At 32.1% G+C, this 13561-nt stretch overlaps 1 pseudogene; it reads right to left on the reverse strand.

Moving 5' to 3' along the window:
* Positions 1–3830: 3830 nt before the first annotated feature.
* Positions 3831–6552, reverse strand: LOC125827019 (uncharacterized; annotated as a pseudogene).
* Between the last annotated feature and the right edge of the window lie 7009 nt (positions 6553–13561).

Raw genomic sequence — 13561 nt, forward strand, 5'->3', positions numbered from 1 at the left:
TGCAGGTCCAGGTAGGGATTTTGATTGACCCCTCTGCTAGGATTCAGGGTTCAGCTGTGAGTTGATAAGCTCCACTTCTTCCTGGAGCTCTCATAGGATGTTACTTTTATTGTACAGTTTGAATATAATCGAGGCCTTGTCCCGACTAGTGCTTTTGTCACTCATAGAGGCTATTGTGGACACAATATTCTGGGTTTCTTTCTGCAACTTCTAGTTTCCAGCCACATAGGCTTGGCATGTATAGACATGTATGTATGTGTGTATATCTTCATTGTTGCCTTGTCGGCTAGCTAGTACCTTATTATCTTTGGCTTATCTACCTTCGTCTATATGACTTACCGATATTCAGGTTATGACCTTAAGGGTCCAGTCATAGTATTTTAGATGTTATGGTGCCCGACCTTCTAGGCCCTCAGTTGAGTTAGTTGGTATGTTTATATGCCTAACTCGATTGCATAAGGTGTCGAGTGGCAGCAACACCTTCTCTAGTTGGGGGCGTGACAACATGTTAGATGGATCCATAGTTATAGTATCATCCTATACCCGGCAAAGTATAGGATGACCCTTGCAACGTGGGCGAAACATTGTATCATTGCTAGACTTATGGTAATAGTTTTCGGTTAGAGAAATTCCCCACAAGTAACATATATTATTTTCATATTGCTTCTATCGCATATCTTATTGTAACGCTTAAAGGGTTTTCATTTCATATTCATGCATTGATATAGCATCGAGTTGCTTACAGTCCATCAATGCAATTATTATTTTATTCAGCCTTATTACATACTCGTGTATTCAATGTACTGATGTCATTCAACCTGTATCTTTTATGATACATATGTTCATGATCATGAACATGCGTTTCGTAGAGATCACCCTACACTCGTAAACAATATTTGGTGAGGTCTTCTTGCTTCCGGGAGACTCCATTTTCATTTTCGTTATAATAGCATTTGAGGTGTCGTGGGTCTTGTCCCGACATCTATCCTGAACCGTTAGAGGCTTCATAGATGGACATAATTAGATGTTTTTCAATTTTTTTCTCAAGATGTTTATTTAACTTATGAATTATGTTAAGTATTTAAAGACAGTGTTTTAAACTTCTCTTTGAATGTTTAAATGCTCATCTATTTAAGTTTCCACGTATCTTTTAGAGTCATGTGATTCATAGTTAGCCAGACCTAGGGTTCACTTGAGGATGAGAAATGGTTCTCGAGTGCCGGTCACTGTCACGCCCCGTGCCTACACCTTGAACGTGATTGGCAATCGAGAACCATTTCTGATCCCCATGCGAACCCTTGGCCTGGCTACATGACTTACATGATATTATAAAATATGCGGAAGCTTAAATAGGTGAACAATTGAACATTTAATAAAGTCTTATAATATTGTCTTTGTAAAATAGTTAACATGAACCATGAGTTAAACAGAACATCCTGAGAAAACAATGGAAAACATCTATTCAATCTATCTACGAAGCCTCTAACAGTGTGAGATGGATGTTGGGACAAGACCCACGACACCTCCTAAAGGTACTAACTAAAATGAAACAGATTCCCCCGAAAGCAAGGAGGCCTCATCAAATGTTATATGCCAATGGATATTGATCTCAACAATTCACCTGTTGATGATCCTAAATACTTGTATCTGCATCATGAAACAATGCAGGCCATGCAAGTTATCATAGACTGATTGGAAAATTATTATACCTAACTGTAACAAGACCTGATATAGCATATAGTGTACAAACACTTAGTTTCTACAGCAACAAAAAACACGCACATGGAAGCAACTCTAAGAATAGTCAAGTATATCAAACAACATCCTGCTTAGGAATTCTCATGTGCAACAAGAAATACATAATTTCAACATTTTGTGATGTTGAATGAGCATCATGCTCTTTCACAAGAACATCAATTACAGGTTTTATTGTAAAACTAGGTGATTCACTCATCTCATGAAAGTCAAAGAAGCAAAATACAATTTCAAGAAGTTCAACAGAAGTTGAATATAGAAGCATGGCGACCACAGTGTTTGAACTGTTTGGTTAATTGGATGAATGAAGGATCTTGGAGTACAACTATAACTCCCAATATACATTTACAGTGATAGCAAGTCAGCAATTCAAATTGCTGCCAATCCAGTATTTCATGAGAAGACCTAACACATTGAAATAATTGATTGTCATTTTATAATGGAAAAAATTCAGAAAGGATTGGTTAGAATAGAATACATATCAACCTAAGACCAGCCAACTGATATTCTTACAAAAGGCCTAAGCAAACTACAATATGAAAGTTCTCACGTCCAAGCTCGAAATGTATAATCCGTTTACCACTCCTAACTTGAGGGGAGCTGTTGGACAAAATGATGGTGTAAGGCCTAACGTAAACTGTGGTCCAATAACTTGATAAGCCTATATAATTGGATAGTGAGAACTAGTTAGTTAAAAAGATCCCAATTGTACTCTGAATATATTTACGACTTCTTCTCTATACGATCGATTGAATCAATAAAAAAAAACTTCTCTCTTCTTGCCTTTTCTTCATTATTGGATATCTTCTGTACAATAGTGACTGAGTTCAAAAATATTAAAATAAATTAAAACGTTGAAATTAAATGATACTTTTTAATTTATTATTTTAAAAACAATACACATATTTTTTTTTGAAAATAATTAAAAGTGAAAAGAAAATAAATTAATGAAAAAAAGAGAAAAAATAAAATATTTAAAGTAATAAAGAAAATAAAATAAAATACATATTTTATAAAGAAAGAAATGAAAATAGTTAAATATATAAGTTTCAAGGTAAATAACTATATGTACTAGTAGTTAATTGTAAATAAAATAATTAAAAAAATACATGTCCAGTTTATTAGTTCTTTACTTGCCTTCAAGAGAGTGTGCACACTCTCTCTGTCATGTCAGTTTTTGGGGTGTGTTTATTCCATTTTAAAATATTTTAGGGGATAACATATTTTATAAAAAAAGAAATGAAAATACTTAAATATATTACTTTCAATGTAAATAACTGTGTGTACTAGTTAATTGTAAATAAACAAATTAAAAAAATATATGTCCAGTTTATTAGGTCTTCACTTGTTTTCAAGAGAGTGTGCACACTCTCTTTGTCATGTCAATATTTGGGGTGTGTTTATTTCATTTTAAAGTATTTTAGGGGATAATAGGATCCTAGTTAAGTTTAAATGTGTCCTTAAGATTTCGGTCATAATTTAGAGGGTATTTATGCTTTATTTTAAAAATAGAAAATGACTTTTGTGGAATAAATTTAAAGTTCGTTAGTTTTTATGTGGTATGATATTTTTGTGTGATAACTCTTAAGATTGAATAATTTTTATGTAATAAACACAAAACTAATGACAACCAAGATTAGTCTTTTCTTCCTTACTCTGCAATCCCTCAAGTATAAATTTTTAATGAGATAAAATTGCAAATTACAAAGCACCACAGATTAAATTAAACTGGAGAATATAATGATGCATATAGCTTAATTAATTAACCTTGCAAAAAATTGTGTGCTTCAGTCTTTAGAAGCAAATTTAATAAGGTGTAATTTTAGATTACCTACATATATGTTTTTCCCTCATAAATAATAATAAATATAATAGATAAATAAAGAGATTAGGGTGCAAATCATTTAAAAAAAAATAATTAGATAGATAGAACAATGTGCAGATTACAAAAAAAATGCATACATAAGGGTGCAAATTGTAAAGTACTCAGAAATTGATAGTTAGGTTTACTAGAAATTTCCAATTTTCTTTAGACATTGGAAATAAATATCATCAATAATAGTAATTAACAAAACTTAGATTTGTGATTTCTCACCAGGTCCCCCATAAAGAACATAAAGGTAAGACTCTTTATCACTCTCAAGTCGTTCAAAAATAGCCTGGTACATATTAGGATTATCGATATGTATGGTCACTTTATCCACTTGATTCACCGTTTCTGTCTCGTTTAGAACTGTAATACTTCTACAAAATGCGTCATAAAGATTGTCTCCGATTGGAGAATAACTTGATCCCATAGGAGGTTTAGGTACACCTGGTGGACTATACACGACTCCTCCCCATTCAACATTGGTAGCAAAGCTTGCCAAGCCAGTAAAGATTTGTTGCGGCCAAAATCCAACTTGGTCGTAGTTGTCTGACAATAAAAGCCACCAATTTCCACTGTCCAAATCCTTATTTTCAAAATATAAATGTTAATGTCAAATAATGTTTATGTGCTTTTCCAAATAAACAACCTTTTACTTATAAAAACTTTGATATAAATTCTAAATATATAAGACAGAGAAACGAAACACATAAAATATACCTGTTCAATGTATATTCTTCCCTCAAATGTAGTGCCTCCACGGTGTGCAACACTATTCATGAGTGACATATCAAGAGGTATCTCAGTGTTTACGTGTACAAATCCAGAGCAGAGGGTATTGAAACAATGTGTTTTATCAACCTAAAATAGAAATAAATAACTAACACATAAATCTTTTTAATTCGAAGTTAATAGTTAAATGAAAAGATGTACCACTTTCATGCGCACTCACGATATAAATCATAAAGGTACATAAGATAAGTTACCTGAGTATGTATAAAAAGCCTAGTTTTGCTATCTCCATATAATGTTGGGTCCACCTAAAGTACAAAATATATACAATCAAGTGTGAGTTTACTGATAAAATGGTTATTTTTTTCTTAAATAAAACTTATAAGTTCCATCTTAGAGATACAATATTTAATCCTTGTCACATTTCATTCTCATGAAACAATTAAATTACATATGTAAACGGACATGTTAAACTTACTCTCCAACCAACTTGTAAGATTTCTGAGCCTTTTTGAATTTTTAGTCGACATGCACTATGTTGGCGACCATCAACTTCAGGATTGTAAAAATTAGTTACCATGCCAGCGCCACTAAACTTGTTATTTGCATCATATGGAGTTCGCGCAATTGCAACCTAAATATAATAAATACATAATTATATTAACTCATACTTATAAGATATCCAAACCTAAGAAGCCCCTTGTTGTAAATTAGACTAACAAGATTAAAAAAAGGTTGTTTTCTTAGAGTACATTATATCAACATATTAGAAACTTTCAAAATGAAAATTGAAACTGAAAGACAAAAGTATAATAAAATCTTCATAGTCATGTAATGTACCTTATATCCAGATGTGTATCTTTTTTTGGCTCACTATTGTTGTTGCTCTGCATTAGATAATATAATTGCAATATGTGAGTTTTCCATGACGATTATTGTAAACTTTTTATGTTTGTGCATCAACTTTTTATCTCTATATAATACATGGACTCTTAAGTAAAGAATTATTCAAGCAAAAACAGTAAGTTGTTCATAAATTATCTTACTACATCAAATTGAGCATCAAATGTGACATCTTCTGGTGGTGGCAAATGTCTTTGTCTTAAAATGTCATCTTTCGTAATTCTCTTAATAGGAACAGTTCCAAAAGGACAACCTCCATCTTTTGACCATATTGTCGATGACCAGCTACTTGTTGAGTCACTTGAATTTTTCTTTATACTTGATAAAGTAGGTTTCATCTGTCCCACCGAATGTTTAGTTATATGTCAACAATATCATATTCTTGTTTAATAAAACGAAGAGAAAACGAAAAGAGTGTAAATATATACCTTAGGATGAAAAATATATACCTTAGGATGAAAATTATGGTCCTTCAACAACGGGTGGTCAAATGCATGTTGTTTGTAGAAATCTACACAATCATATGTATCCCCATACTTAGTCTGCAAACAAAAACTTCATGAACCAAGTAATTTGAATAACAGTAATAACACGTCTTTCACCCAATCGAGTCATTTCGGTTCAAATCCTTTGTTTAAACTATTATCTACATCAATGTAAGTAACTAGTGGGGAATAAGAATAAAATTAGTTCAAATTTATCTTCTCTTTAAACAATGAATTTTTTTTCCAAGCATCCAAAAGCAAGAACATTTTTTTCTTTTTTTACTAAAGGCAAATAAGAATTTTAACAAAATATATTTAGGAGTGATATCATGTACAACTAAAATTGTGGGATTAAAATATTTTTAAAACAAATATGTGAAAGTAATTAATTATCTTAATCATAGTTAAGACTTATCTGCAATTTATTAAATCTCAACCATTAATTTAAATATATGATAATGTAGAGGGTTCACAATTTTCAAGTACAACAAAAAATTTGAAAAGGGGAAAAGAATGTAAGATCTATTTTCCAGAAACTATGTGAGGAAAAAAAGTTCCACTTCAAAATCAATATTATCAAATAAAAATAATAATGCTTCAAGAGATTTATGAGCACAATAAACTCAAAAAGAATACTACCTGAACAATTTTGATTGCTGGCTTGTTTAAGAGTTTTAGTTGTTTTTCCAACTCCACGTCTTCTGATTTGGACAAAATCCTCTCTCCTTGTACTCCATCATAACTCAAAAGAATATATAGCATCAACAAATTTTTTTGATGCATTCTGAATTTATTTATTTTTATAGGCATGAATGTAAGGTGTTTTTGAAAAATCAAACTACAACGAGGTAGACACTGTATAGAGACTAAAAAAGAATCTAAAAAAGATTTTTATTTAGTAAATGTTTGTTGCTCATTTGTAAGTTTTAACTAATATCCAAAATAGCAGTCTACCACAGATTTGAATAGAGTCAATTGCATTAACAATGATTTTATGTTGAAGCTTTATGGTTTCACATTTATGTAATATCCAAAAAAGAACTTTTGACCATATGACTATTCAGATTCACTTACTATCAAATTATTATTTGTTTGACCATATGACAGGTCACATTTAGAAGTAAAAAAAGAAAAAAAAAACACATTTAGAAGTGTTCATGATTTTTAAAAAACTGATATAAATAAATAAAAAATCGAACTAAATAGACTTTTATTAATACTTGCTTGATTTTCTTTTGCATTTCTTATTTACTTCATTGGGCCTGATTTTCTTTACTCTTGCTTCAATTTTTCTTTTGTTCTGTAATCCTTTGATTTCCCTTTTGTTGCCAATTGATTTTTGTGCGCTTTTAAGCAGTCATCATTACAATCAACGCTAACAATATTGGCTTAAAAAAGTCATTGAGATTGATCAATCTTCGTAGCAATAACAATGTTGTTTATCTGGAAAAAAGTTTGACATACCTCTCAATTTGCGATTTAGAGTTGATATATATATTCATCACAAAAGTAATTTACATATACTTCTATAATTATGATATATACTTTTTGTCTAACAAAAGTGAAAAAATTAAATTCATATAAGTATATTTGATCCTTTTGCAAAATTAAGGGGTATATTTGATAACATGCAAAAGCAATTGGTGCACAATTATGAGAGAAATGTAACCTAAGACAGTAAATATTGCACATAAAATACACTCTAAATGAGAGTTAATAAAGCATGCAATGGCACCAACGGATTGAAGTCGCGCAACAGCCACAGTAAATCAATGTGCAAACAATTTAATATAACTAAATATTTGTAGAATTTAGTGTCATTTAATTTATTGATATTTTATAAATCTATAAATTTATAAATAAAGAATAATTATAAAAAAGAATTGATTATTTATGATAAAAAGTATAATATTTTTGAAAAATATATTATTTCACCCACTTTAACATCTTTTGTACTTTATTAAAAATAAGAATTAATAGTGAAAAGTGTTGAACAAAGTGAATTATAAATTATTTTTATTTATTTTTAAATTTTAGTTTCAAGCATTACAACATAGCATATTAAAATTGGGTATATCAAGTCATCAAGTCTTGAGTTCTATGATTCTACTCTTATCTTTATTTAATATTTGTCAACTTATTACTTATAGAATTATGTTAACAATTCATATAATAATTGCCTCATTGAAAGGATGTTTTTCAATGTTGAGCTAATAAAATCTTACCTAAAACTAATAACTGAAAAAACAATATTAAATACTAATAATTTTTATCTAAATAGTGTAAGAAAAAAAATTAAATAAATACGTATATGAAGTTTGTTTATATTTTAGGCCTCGAATTGAAATTTCGCTTTAGGCCCCCAATTACGTTGAGCCGCCCCTGTTTGTAACTATGAAAGTTTAAAATGGAGAGGTAGCGGTGTACTGACAGGTTTGCTCATATGCATATTACATCTCTCAAGAACCCTTTCAATGTACCTCTTCTAAGAAAGATGTACACCACCGACTTGTATTGAAATCTCCATACCAAGGATTTTCTTTGCAGCTCCCAAATCCTTATGTCAAATTCCTTGCTGAGCAGTTTCTTCAATGTATTTATTTCTGTGATGTTGTTAGCAACAATAATCATATAATCAACATACAACAATAAGTAAATCATTGTGTTAACATATATCTTCTTGTGATACACAACTATCAAATGAACTCCTTGAAAATCCATATGTATTCATGAATGCATCAAACCTCTTATACCACTGTCTAGGAGTTGGATGTTAACAGACACGAGGGCTTGTGTAATAGTCCTCATGACTACATCTTGGAAGCAAACCCGAACATAATCAGTGCCAACTATTTTACAAGCTACATCATTGCCCATTACTACAGTTCCTCCACTTTTCTCATAGCTGCTAAACCTATCTCTTTGAAACTCCATATGCACAGTACAACCAACTCTTTCGTTACTATCATTGAGAAATCTATTAGATGTATTACCGATCTTGCCATGTAAACTAAACTAATTTTCTTCGCATTCTGTTTTTGACCATGACATCTGGTCTACCAAAGCCTCAGGTACTCTGTACAACATCAAAGTTTTGAATTTCAATACATCTGCTTTTTCTTCTGACAATTAATCATAACTTTTTTTTTTTTTTAACTTTCTCAAATTAAGCGTCAATCCTGACTTGGGATCCAGTCCAATCTTTATTCGAAACTAGATATTCAAGACTCGAGATACAAGCCCGGACACATAATATGGGCTAGAAAATAGAATAAAAAAGGATGTGTAGTTAGGTAATTTTTCCCTTTAAAATTGGGTTATGTTAGATTGGACTAAAATCAGCCCAATATGAAATTATCTCATGCCCAAGTCCCAACCTCATAAAATTTTGGACGGGTTATCAATTTTTGAGTCAGATTCTGCAAAGCATTAAGCGAGGAGTTAAAACACCAAACATCACTCTGGCGAAAACTGAGACTAAAAAGTAGAGGGCAGCTTTCTATCTCTCTCTCAGCGGACTCTGCTATCGGTAAGCCTCTGAACTCAACTCTGTAAATGGGAAATCCCAACAGTGACACAAAGTTCGAAACTCAATAGATAACCGGTCTGGCCGTTTTTCTGGTATGAATGCCAATTGATTTCTTCAACAGAATCTAGGTTGAATTTTCTAGCTTATTTGATTCTGATATGCTTTTGTATTTGAAAAAAAAGTACCAAACAGTCTCGATTATTTTTGCCCTTGTCTCAATTCTGATTGATTATCTTCTTCCTTCACGCAAGCTATGGTCTAACGACACCTTTGTTGTGTTGCATTTTGTGAGTAACAAACACTTTTACATTAGGGACAGAGTGAAAAAGTCATGTATTACGAAGTGGTGAATTTTCCCTGGTTATCTACCTTCGTGAAAAAAAGTTAATCTTATGTCTGTATGTTTACAACTCTCTATTGAATTGATATCCACCTCCTTTCTCTAACTCTAAACCATATATGCTTTACAATGTTATATTAATTTTCTCTTTTTTGGAAGTTCACATATATAGAAAAGAATTAAAAGCTGCCAATGATAATGCATTTACCACCCGATTCTCAATTTACAGGGTTCCATCATGCCCACTAATAAGAGGAGTGGAGAGAGCTCTGTTGTAGATAGGATTAGCAGTTTGCCTTGTGATCTTCTTGAGAAGATATTAGGATGCTTGCTTTTGAATAATACCGTATGGACAAGTGTTTTGTCAAGAAAATGGAGGTATAAAGTTCTTTCCGAACTAGTGTTTGATGATAACGTTGGCAAAGGACTCCTCCTGAAAACTTGAATGGAATTTTTGAAGCATGTATTGTCATTGCAACTGCATTTGAGAAAATAGGTGTTGTGACGAGTGCAGATTTCAGTCATAGGGGAATGAAAATGATTGACGAGATGAAGCAATTCCCTCGAGCATCACCCAATGTAAGAATTTATATACCAAGAAGTTGATATTCATATTTGAAATTTCTTGGTAAACGGCTCACCATTGAGATTCTTCGATCTTTTTAGTTTCTTTGTGTGCTTTGTTTGATCTCTTCAGAAAGGAAAATAATTTATTTTTCTTATGGATGTTTTCAGAATTGAGTTTCTCAATAAAAAAACAAAGTGTTTTGAAATTTGTAGTCTTAATTCTTAAACTTGTCGTAAATAATGTCCTTTCTTTAGTTAATTGGCTCAGATTTTAATTCGGTAATTGAGATTGATCAATCTTTGCAGCACTTACAATCTTTATAATTAAGCCCATAGCCCCATACAATAATGTTTTCCAATTTCTTCATTACTTCTAGTAAGGATATATCTGCATTCTGGTAATGTAAGCAAGGAGTCAAAACAACAAACGTCACCAACTTTCATGAAGCCTTATAATTCCCCGATACAATTATTTCCTTTTCTAGGAGATTCAATGATGTATATATATACACAGAAAAGGATATTTCACCTATATACATAGTACATTTTTTTGGCGAGGGGTACAAGGAAGCTACTTCCATTTCTAGAAAAAGATATTGCAGAAATCTATTCTTGCAATTGGCAAAACCTACATAGAGCAATTAGCTCATTCTCTATCTTTGAACGTCAAATAACTATCCACCCCTATTACTAAATGAATTATGAACCAATCGGAAGTAAGTAGAAATAGGCTCCAAAAATCCTTCGTATGTCTGCCCCTAGGCATTTGTCTAGTGGTAAGTGTGCTGCTCGTGTTGCGTGGATTAGACATACATCTTCAGTTTGCAACAGGTGAAAAGCTTTTATTTAAGTCAAGAATGATATACAACCGGATAAGTTATGTACCAAGTTGAGAGATTTGTTCCACTGTTGGGATTTTTCTGTTATAGATAAGAAAAGAGAGTTATAAAAACAGAGTTGAGTCCAGAGCCTTACTTGGAGTAGAGCTGCCTCTACTTTTCCATTTCTTAGTTTCATTGCTCTTTGTGGATGCTTGGTGTTTCAGTATCCTCGCTTAAGTTAAAAAAATATAAATAGAGAGATTTTGCGTAATGTGTTGCTATTATAAAATAAAAGGAAATCGCAAAACCAAGGGAAATCCCTTTTTTTGTCCCCCAGTTTGTGGCCTGTATTTAGTTGTGTAAGTCAAAATTTAGTAAAAACAAGATAAGTTATGATTAATTGTCAGAAAAAAAAAACCAGTTGTATTGAAGTTCAGAACTTTAATGTAGTGCAACATGTCCCCCAACATCGTTTAGCGTTTCCAAAAAGATTTTCACTATGGTAATACTGCATTACATCAAAGTTTTGAACTTCAATACGATTGCTTTTTCTTCTTAAAATTAATCATAGTTTATTTTGTTTATATTATATTTTGATTTACACTACTAAAAACAGGTCACAAACGGGGGGTCAAAACAACGAATGCTCTCGGTTTTGTAGTTTCCTTTTATTTTATAACAACAATGCATTATGCAAAATCTCTCTATTTCTATTCTTTACTTAAGCGAGAAGATTGAAACACTGATCATTCAGAGAAAAATGAAACGGAGAGATGGACAAGTAGAGGCAGCTCTGGTACAATTAAGCCTCTGCACTCAATTATGTTATTATAACTCTCTTTTCTTATCTGTAAAAGAAAAATCCTAACAGTGGAACAAATTTTGCAACTCGCCAGATAACTAATCTGGCTGTATATTCTTCTTGGCTTAAATAGTAGATTTCATCGGTTGCAAACCCAAACCCAAGATGTATGCCTAATCCTTGCAACATGGGCAGCACACTTACTACTAGTCAAATCCCGTAGGGGTGGAACTCCCAATGATTTTTGGAGCCTATTTATGCTTTCTTCCGATCTGTTCATAATTCATATAGTAATAAAGGTGAATTTTGGTGAGAAAAAATTGCAAGAGTAGATATCTCATATGTTAAGTATAAATTTCTATAAAATCATTTTCAAGAAATGGAAATAGCTGCAGTCTGACATCATAAAGATAGAGCATGAGCTAATTGCTCTACTGAAGGTTTTGCCAATTGCAAAGAATAGATTTCTACCAGATCTTTTTTTAGAAATGGAAGTAGCTTCCTAGTCCCCCTTGCCAAAAAAAAATGTACTATGTATTGAGGTGAAATATCCTTTTATGTGTATATATACACATATTATTGAATCTCCTAGATTAAATTCATGCTTTCACCATTGTTGTCTCCGATCAAGATTTTCCAGGACTCTCTCACTTCACAAAACACATCATGTGCAAGGGATAGTTAGATGCCGATGTACCATCATGATACTTTCCGTCAATAGCATGGTTTGAACCTTCCCTCCTCAATAACGCCATCTTCTGGATCTTCCAGATATTGAAGTTGTTGAGTTCACTGAATCTATCGATTTCAAAGTTCATGAAACTCGTTGATTATTCTTCTTTTTCTGCTACACATACTATTTATTAGCTGATAATACAGAAGAACAAATTACTTTTTTTCTGATGCGGAAGTTTAAAATGTATGACAACCACAGAGTATACTCAAATATATATAACCTTGGCTCCGATACCAATTATTAGTGGGAATGAAAAGAAAAGCTCAAGATTTAACGTGGTCAGGATTGAAATGATCCTACGTCCACTAGAGAACAACTTCCCTCATATTATTAAAGAAGAGAGGAGAGATATCCCAATCACATCTAAGAAAATTGGTCTCTCAGTTTCTACTTTTATAAGAATTTGCTATGATTTTTGGGATGGTTGACATTTGACATTGAAGAATTGCCTCTACTTTTATAGGCAAAAAAATGATTATCAAAGATAGGGGAGATGTCCCAAGTGTGCTACATGATTATTTCAATTCTCCTCAACATCTTAGCATCCTTTGGCTCCGAGGAACAGAAAATCAGCCAAGTAAATTGGCACATGCACATGAGTTGGAAAAACCAATTCTCATTACTGTCATTGATAAATTTATTAGATGTATTACTGGACTTGCCATGTAAACTAATCTAATTTTGTTCGCATTCTGTTTTTGACCATGACATCTGGTCTACACCAAAGCCTCAGGTACTACTGCACAGCATTAAAGTTTTTAATTTCAATACATCTGTTTTTCTTCTGACAATTAATCATAACTACTCTTTTTTTTACTTTCTCATATGTAATGCCTCAGAGGATCCTTCTGAACATGCTGCATATTTCATGCACTCCCAATGTAGTGAATTGAAGCAGCTCAAAAGGTTGCTAATAGAACTAATGCAGATGCAATTTCTAGGTAGGTAGCTCTAACGTTTTGCTTGCGAATATACCATTCTGTTATTTTGTATTACGATTTAGTACCTTGCTTTAACCAGCTCT

The sequence above is a fragment of the Solanum verrucosum genome, unplaced genomic scaffold (genome assembly GCF_900185275.1).
Source record: "Solanum verrucosum unplaced genomic scaffold, falcon-dt-bn FXZP01000060.1, whole genome shotgun sequence".
Taxonomy (NCBI): domain Eukaryota; kingdom Viridiplantae; phylum Streptophyta; class Magnoliopsida; order Solanales; family Solanaceae; genus Solanum; species Solanum verrucosum.